Source organism: Pelophylax lessonae (genome assembly GCF_965119305.1).
Source record: "Pelophylax lessonae genome assembly, chromosome: 12".
In the NCBI taxonomy this organism is placed as follows: Eukaryota; Metazoa; Chordata; class Amphibia; order Anura; family Ranidae; genus Pelophylax; species Pelophylax lessonae.
The window spans coordinates 57168624-57174692 of NC_138779.1; the positions used below are offsets into that span (position 1 = coordinate 57168624).

Genomic DNA, 6069 nt, shown 5'->3' on the forward strand with positions numbered 1-6069 from the left:
TCCCCTCAAAATAACTCAACACACAGCCATTAATGTCTAAACCGCTGGCAACAAAAGTGAGTACACCCCTAAGTAAAAATGTCCATATTGTGCCCAAAGTGTCAACATTTTGTGTGGCCACCATTATTTTCCAGCACTGCCTTAACCCTCTTGGGCATGGAGTTCACCAGAGCTTCACAGGTTGCCACTGGAGTTTTCTTACACTCCTCCATGATGACATCACCGAGCTGGTGGATGTTAGAGACCTTGCACTCCTCCACATTCCGTTTGAGGATGCCCCACAAATGCCCAATAGGGTTTAGGTCTGGAGACATGCTTGGCCAGTCCATCACCTTTACCCTCAGCTTCTTTAGAAAGGCAGTGGTCATCTTGGAGGTGTGTTTGGGGCCGGTATCATGTTGGAATACTGCTCTGCAGCCCAGTCTCCGAAGGGAGGGGATCATGCTCTGCTTCAGTATGTCACAGTACATGTTGGCTTTCATGGTTCCCTCAATGAACTGTAGCTCCCCAGTGCCGGCAGCACTCATGCAGCCCCAGACCATGACACTCCCACCACCATGCTTGACTGTAGGCAATACACACTTGTCTTTGTACTCCTCACCTGGTTGCCGCCACACACGCTTGACACCATTTGAACCAAATACGTTTATCTTGGTCTCATCAGACCACAGGACATGGTTCCAGTAATCCATGTCCTTAGTCTGCTTGTCTTCAGAAAACTGTTCGTGTTCTTTCTTGTGCATCATCTTTAGAAGAGGCTTCCTTCTGGGACAACAGCCATGCAGACCAATTTGATGCAGTATGCGGTGTATGGCCTGAGCACTGACAGGCTGACCCCCCACCCTTCAACCTCTGCAGCAATCCTGGCAGCACTCATACGTCTATTTCCCAAAGACAACCTCTGGATATGACGCTGAGGACGTGCAATCAACTTCTTTGATCAACCATGGCAAGGCCTATTCGGAGTGGAATCTCTCCTGTTAAACCACTGTATGGTCTTGGCCACTGTGCTGCAGCTCAGTTTCAGGGTCTTGGCAATCTTCTTATAGCCTAGGCCATCTTTATGTAGAGCAACAATTCTTTTTTCAGATCCTCAGAGAGTTCTCTTCCACAAGGTGCCATGTTGAACTTCCAGTGACCAGTATGAGAGAGTGAGAGCGATAACACCAAATTTAACACACCTGCTCTCCATTCACACCTGAGACCTTGTAACACTAACGAGTCACATGACACCAGGGAGGGAAAATGGCTAATTGTGCCCAATTTGGACATGTTCACTTAGGGGTGTACTCACTTTTGTTGCCAGCGGTTTAGACATTAATGGCTGTGTGTTGAGTTATTTTGAGGAGACAGCAAATTTACACTGTTATACAAGCTGTACACTTACTACTTTACATTGTAGCAAAGTGTCATTTCTTCAACGTTGTCACATGAAAAGATAGAATAAAATATTTACAAAAATGTGAGGGGTGTATTTACTTTTGTGAGATACTGTATATAACCCAGACATGTACCACATTGCTGTACAGAGAAGCTTACACTCTAATGTCTCTTCTATAATCGATCTAGGTACATTTTACGTTAAAACTCATTACCTATGAATGTGTAAATGAACTTTGTAAACAACCCACATTAATGCTGGGTTCACAAAACCCTGCCAATCCTGCATGGGTTCCAGCATCGCACCAGAATCGCACAGTGGTTCACACTGAGATCTGCGAATCGCTAAGGGTGTCAATGTAAAGGTATTGACACTCCCAGATCGGTTAGCAGATCGCAGTGTGAACTGTGAAATGGTACAGGAATCGGATTACATAGGGGTGAACACCCATGCAATCCAATTCCAGTGTGGACTAAAAAAAAAGAGTCCTGTAGCATTTTGGCCTGAATGCGATGCAAAGTCAGCCATACAAACTTTATGGCTGAATTTGCATTGCACATGTGATCTGCACAGCAATTTAGCGCGAATGACATGCAAGCTCTGTGTTCGCACCAGTGTGAACCCAGCCTAACATTGGGAGAGTATACAAACTCCAAGCTGATGCTTGAGCACCCTAGTGATACAAACACTGCTGTTCATGTTGGCAGGATGATTACTGCTCAACAATAAAGATAAAGTACAGTGATGTGTAAAGCAAAGTAACCCATAATGATCAATCAAAAAAAAATCTCTGGACTGCAGTAAACTGAAATATAATTGGATGTTTGACATCCAATTATGGATTTGGGTTTCTTACCCACATGCCTGTCATATTAGGACGAGTGGCTGTGCATGTGCAGCCACTTCTTCCCAATACCAATTATGGATTTGGGTTTCTCACCCACATGCCTCTCATATGAGGACAAGTGGCTGTGCATGTGCAGCCACTTCTTCCTAATAGACTTCAATGGGTTGCCTGCATGGAGCACCTGGAGTCTAGACACACTGCAAAAAATGGCCTGTTCATGTATAGGGCCTCAGCACCTGTGTAAAAGAGGCCTTCTACAAACTGAATATCATTTGTATGTCACAATGTGCCCGAGTTTGTAATTGGCCGTGTGGTCATCTTTAAAGCTGAACTCCAGGTACAGTCTTTACTGCATAGCTACATTGGTTCAGCTTAAGCCAAGGTAAGTATGCATATTTTATATCAGTCGGACCGCTGTGGAAGCAGAGAATCACTTTAGTTATTGGCACTACTACAATGATCATGTGCCGATTGGCTGCCATTCTGCAAATTAAACACAGGGGGTCATTCAGACGCCATTTACAGAACACTTGTATGTTTTTCAATACAAGGTGCTTTCCAAGATCACTGCCCCCACCCATCCACCTCGTCCAATCATATTCTTATATATGATATGACTCATATTCATTAAAACAAAAACAAAGGCGTTCTGTGAATGGTGGCCATGTTAAGTAGGCAACCTCCTGTTGTTACTATGCAGAAGAACAGCCACTTGGCGCAGGACTTAGCATTCACTGGACCAATGTAACTATGCAATAAAATCCATACCTAGGGTTCAGCTTTAAGGTTACTATATAGAGGTTCATAATAGGACCAGGCTGAAGGGTAGGCAGGTGAGGCAGCTGACTTTGGGGCTTCTGCAGGAGGGGGGCACAAAAAAGGCAGGATGTGCTACCAGTACTGTTGGAAGTCGTTCACAGCTAATTGTGTGTGTGTGGGGGGGGGGGGGGGCAGCTTAGCTTGATTACTAAAGGACCCTGTCCTAGCATTGGTACCAAATAAAGAGGCCACATAGTATACATACACATAGATAAACGAATACCAAGATGGCCACATTTCTTATAATAAAGGTATAGAAATAAAAGTTACTGATATTTTCCTTCAATATTTCCTTCCACAGGGACCGTTATTAGTGAAAAGGTCTGTTTGTTCCAAATCCTCCATATCCCCCATCGTGCTGTCTACTCTAAATCCGACCATTACCCTAGGATGACCAGATGGGGGTGCTCCAATCTACATGGGTGTTCCAACTGAAGATCATTTGTTTTATTCTATCTTGCATACACTTACAGGAACGCAGACCTCTAGGAGGAGGCCGAACACCTGAACATAGTCATAAATTTGATAACATTTCCCGTACTGATGTAGAACATGCAGGACTGAGACAACAAACTAGTATCAACGCCTGAGATCCGTATGTTCCTCTCCTCTTTTGTGACTCCATGTTGTCTGTACGTTCCAGGAGGTGTCATATTTATATGTAAAGGTCAGTGAAACTCAGGCATAGCTCCTGACAATATCCTGAATGGCTCCTGAATTATGTCACAAAGACAAATAGATCTGGAACTTGTATTTGGAAATCAATAAATAAAAATGTGTTTTACCTGATGGGTTCACATTGCTTCTTTTGTAAATAATCAGCTAAACTATTTTACAGGATACTGAAGAAAAAATGCATTAAAATGGTTTCTAAAATGTGTTTAACCTGTAAATCTCTACAACTAGTAGTTTGGATGTGGCCCTTAGCTTGCCTATAACTGGCCCTTGGGGCATTATTCTTCCAACTAATAATGGGGCACAATTCCTCCCACTCACACAAACATTTGTGAAATATTCCCTCTGCTAAGAAAGAGATGCTATTTCTCCAACCAACAAAGATGAGGCACTACTCCTACTGATTCCAAGGAAGAGGCACTACTCCTACTGATTCCAAGGATGAGGCACTACTACTCCTACTGATTCCAAGGATGAGGCACTACTCCTTTCACTGATTCCAAGGATGAGGCACTACTCCTTCTACTGATTCCAAGGATGAGGCACTACTCCTTCTACTGATTCCAAGGATGAGGCACTACTACTCCTACTGATTCCAAGGATGAGGCACTACTACTCCTACTGATTCCAAGGATGAGGCACTACTACTCCTACTGATTCCAAATATGAGGCACTACTACTCCTACTGATTCCAAGGATGAGGTGAGGCACTACTACTCCTACTGATTCCAAGGATGAGGCACTACTCCTTCTACTGATTCCATGGATGAGGCACTATTCCACCCACTGATACCAAATATGGGGAACTGTTCCACCTACTGTGCTACCAAGGATGGGGCACTATTCCTCCCCATTTACACAAACAATGAGACATTATTCCTCCCAGTGACACCACTGATGGGGCACTATTCCTCCAAGTGACACCACTGATGGGACACTATTCCTCCCAGTGACACCACTGATGGGGCACTATTCCTTCCACTGACACAAACATTTGGGCAATATTACCTCTGCTGAGAAAGGGATGCTATTTCTCTAACCAACCAGGATGAAGCACTACTCCTTCTACTGACTCCAAGGATGGGACATTATTCCACCTACCGATACCAAGGATGGGGCACTATTCCTCCCCACTTACACAACCAATGAGACACTAGTCCTCCCAGTGACACCACTGATGGGGCACTATTCCTCCCACTGAGACAAACAATTGGGCAATATTACCTCTGCTGAGAAAGAGATGCTATTTCTCTAACCAACAAAGATGATGCCCTACTCCTTCTACTGACCCCAAGGATGGGGTACTATTCCTCCCCACTTACACAACCAATGAGACACTAGTCCTCCCAGTGACACCACTGATGGGGCACTATTCCTCCCACTGAGACAAACATTTGGGCAATATTACCTCTGCTGAGAAAGAGATGCTATTTCTCTAACCAACAAAGATGAAGCCCTACTCCTTCTACTGACCCCAAGGATGGGGTACTATTCCTCCCCACTTACACAACCAATGAGACACTAGTCCTCCCAGTGACACCACTGATGGGACACTATTCCTCCCACAGACACCAGTGACGGAGCACTATTACTCCCACTGACACAATCATTTGGGCAAAATTACTTCTGCTAAGAAAGGGATGCTATTTCTCCAACCAATAAAGATGAGGCACTACTCCTTCTACTGACACCAAGGATGGGGCACTATTTCACCCACTGATACCAAAGATGGGGCACTATTCCTCCCCACTTACACAATGAGACGCTATTCCTCCCAGTGACACCACTGATGAGGCACGTTTGCTTCCACTGACACCACTGATGGGGCACTATTCTTCCCTACTTACACAATAAGACTATTCCTCCCACTGAAGGGGCAAATTTCCTTCCAGTGACACCACTGATGGGACACTATTCCGCCCACTGACACCACTGATGGAGCACTATTCTTTCCCACTTATGCAAACAATGAGACACTATTTCTCCCACAGACACCAGTGATGGGGCACTATTCCTCCCACTGACACCACTATGGAGCACTATTCTTTCCCACTTATGCAAACAATGAGACACTATTCCTCCCACTGATGGGACACTATTCATGCACTTCTTTCATTGATGGGGCACTATTCCTCCCACTGACGGGGCACTTTTTCTTGCACTGATACCATAAATGACAGCAACTGACCTGCACCCATGGATATACAGGTGCATCTCAAAAAATTAGAATATCATCACAAAGTTAATTTATATAATTATAATATATTTCAAGCATTTTTTTTTCTTTTAATTTTGATGATTATGGCTTACAGCTAGGGAAAACCCAAAATCCAGCATCTCAGAAAAT

The 6069-nt window shown here is 44.3% G+C and overlaps 1 long non-coding RNA gene across 1 annotated transcript in view; it reads left to right on the forward strand.

Annotated features, from left to right (window-relative positions):
* LOC309568190 overlaps positions 1-3837 on the forward strand; it is a 51693-nt gene extending 47856 nt beyond the window's left edge. The window contains exon 3 of the long non-coding RNA XR_014226013.1: positions 3349-3837. This is a non-coding gene — a long non-coding RNA (uncharacterized lncRNA). The remainder of the gene's footprint in view (positions 1-3348) is intronic.
* Positions 3838-6069: the final 2232 nt, after the last annotated feature.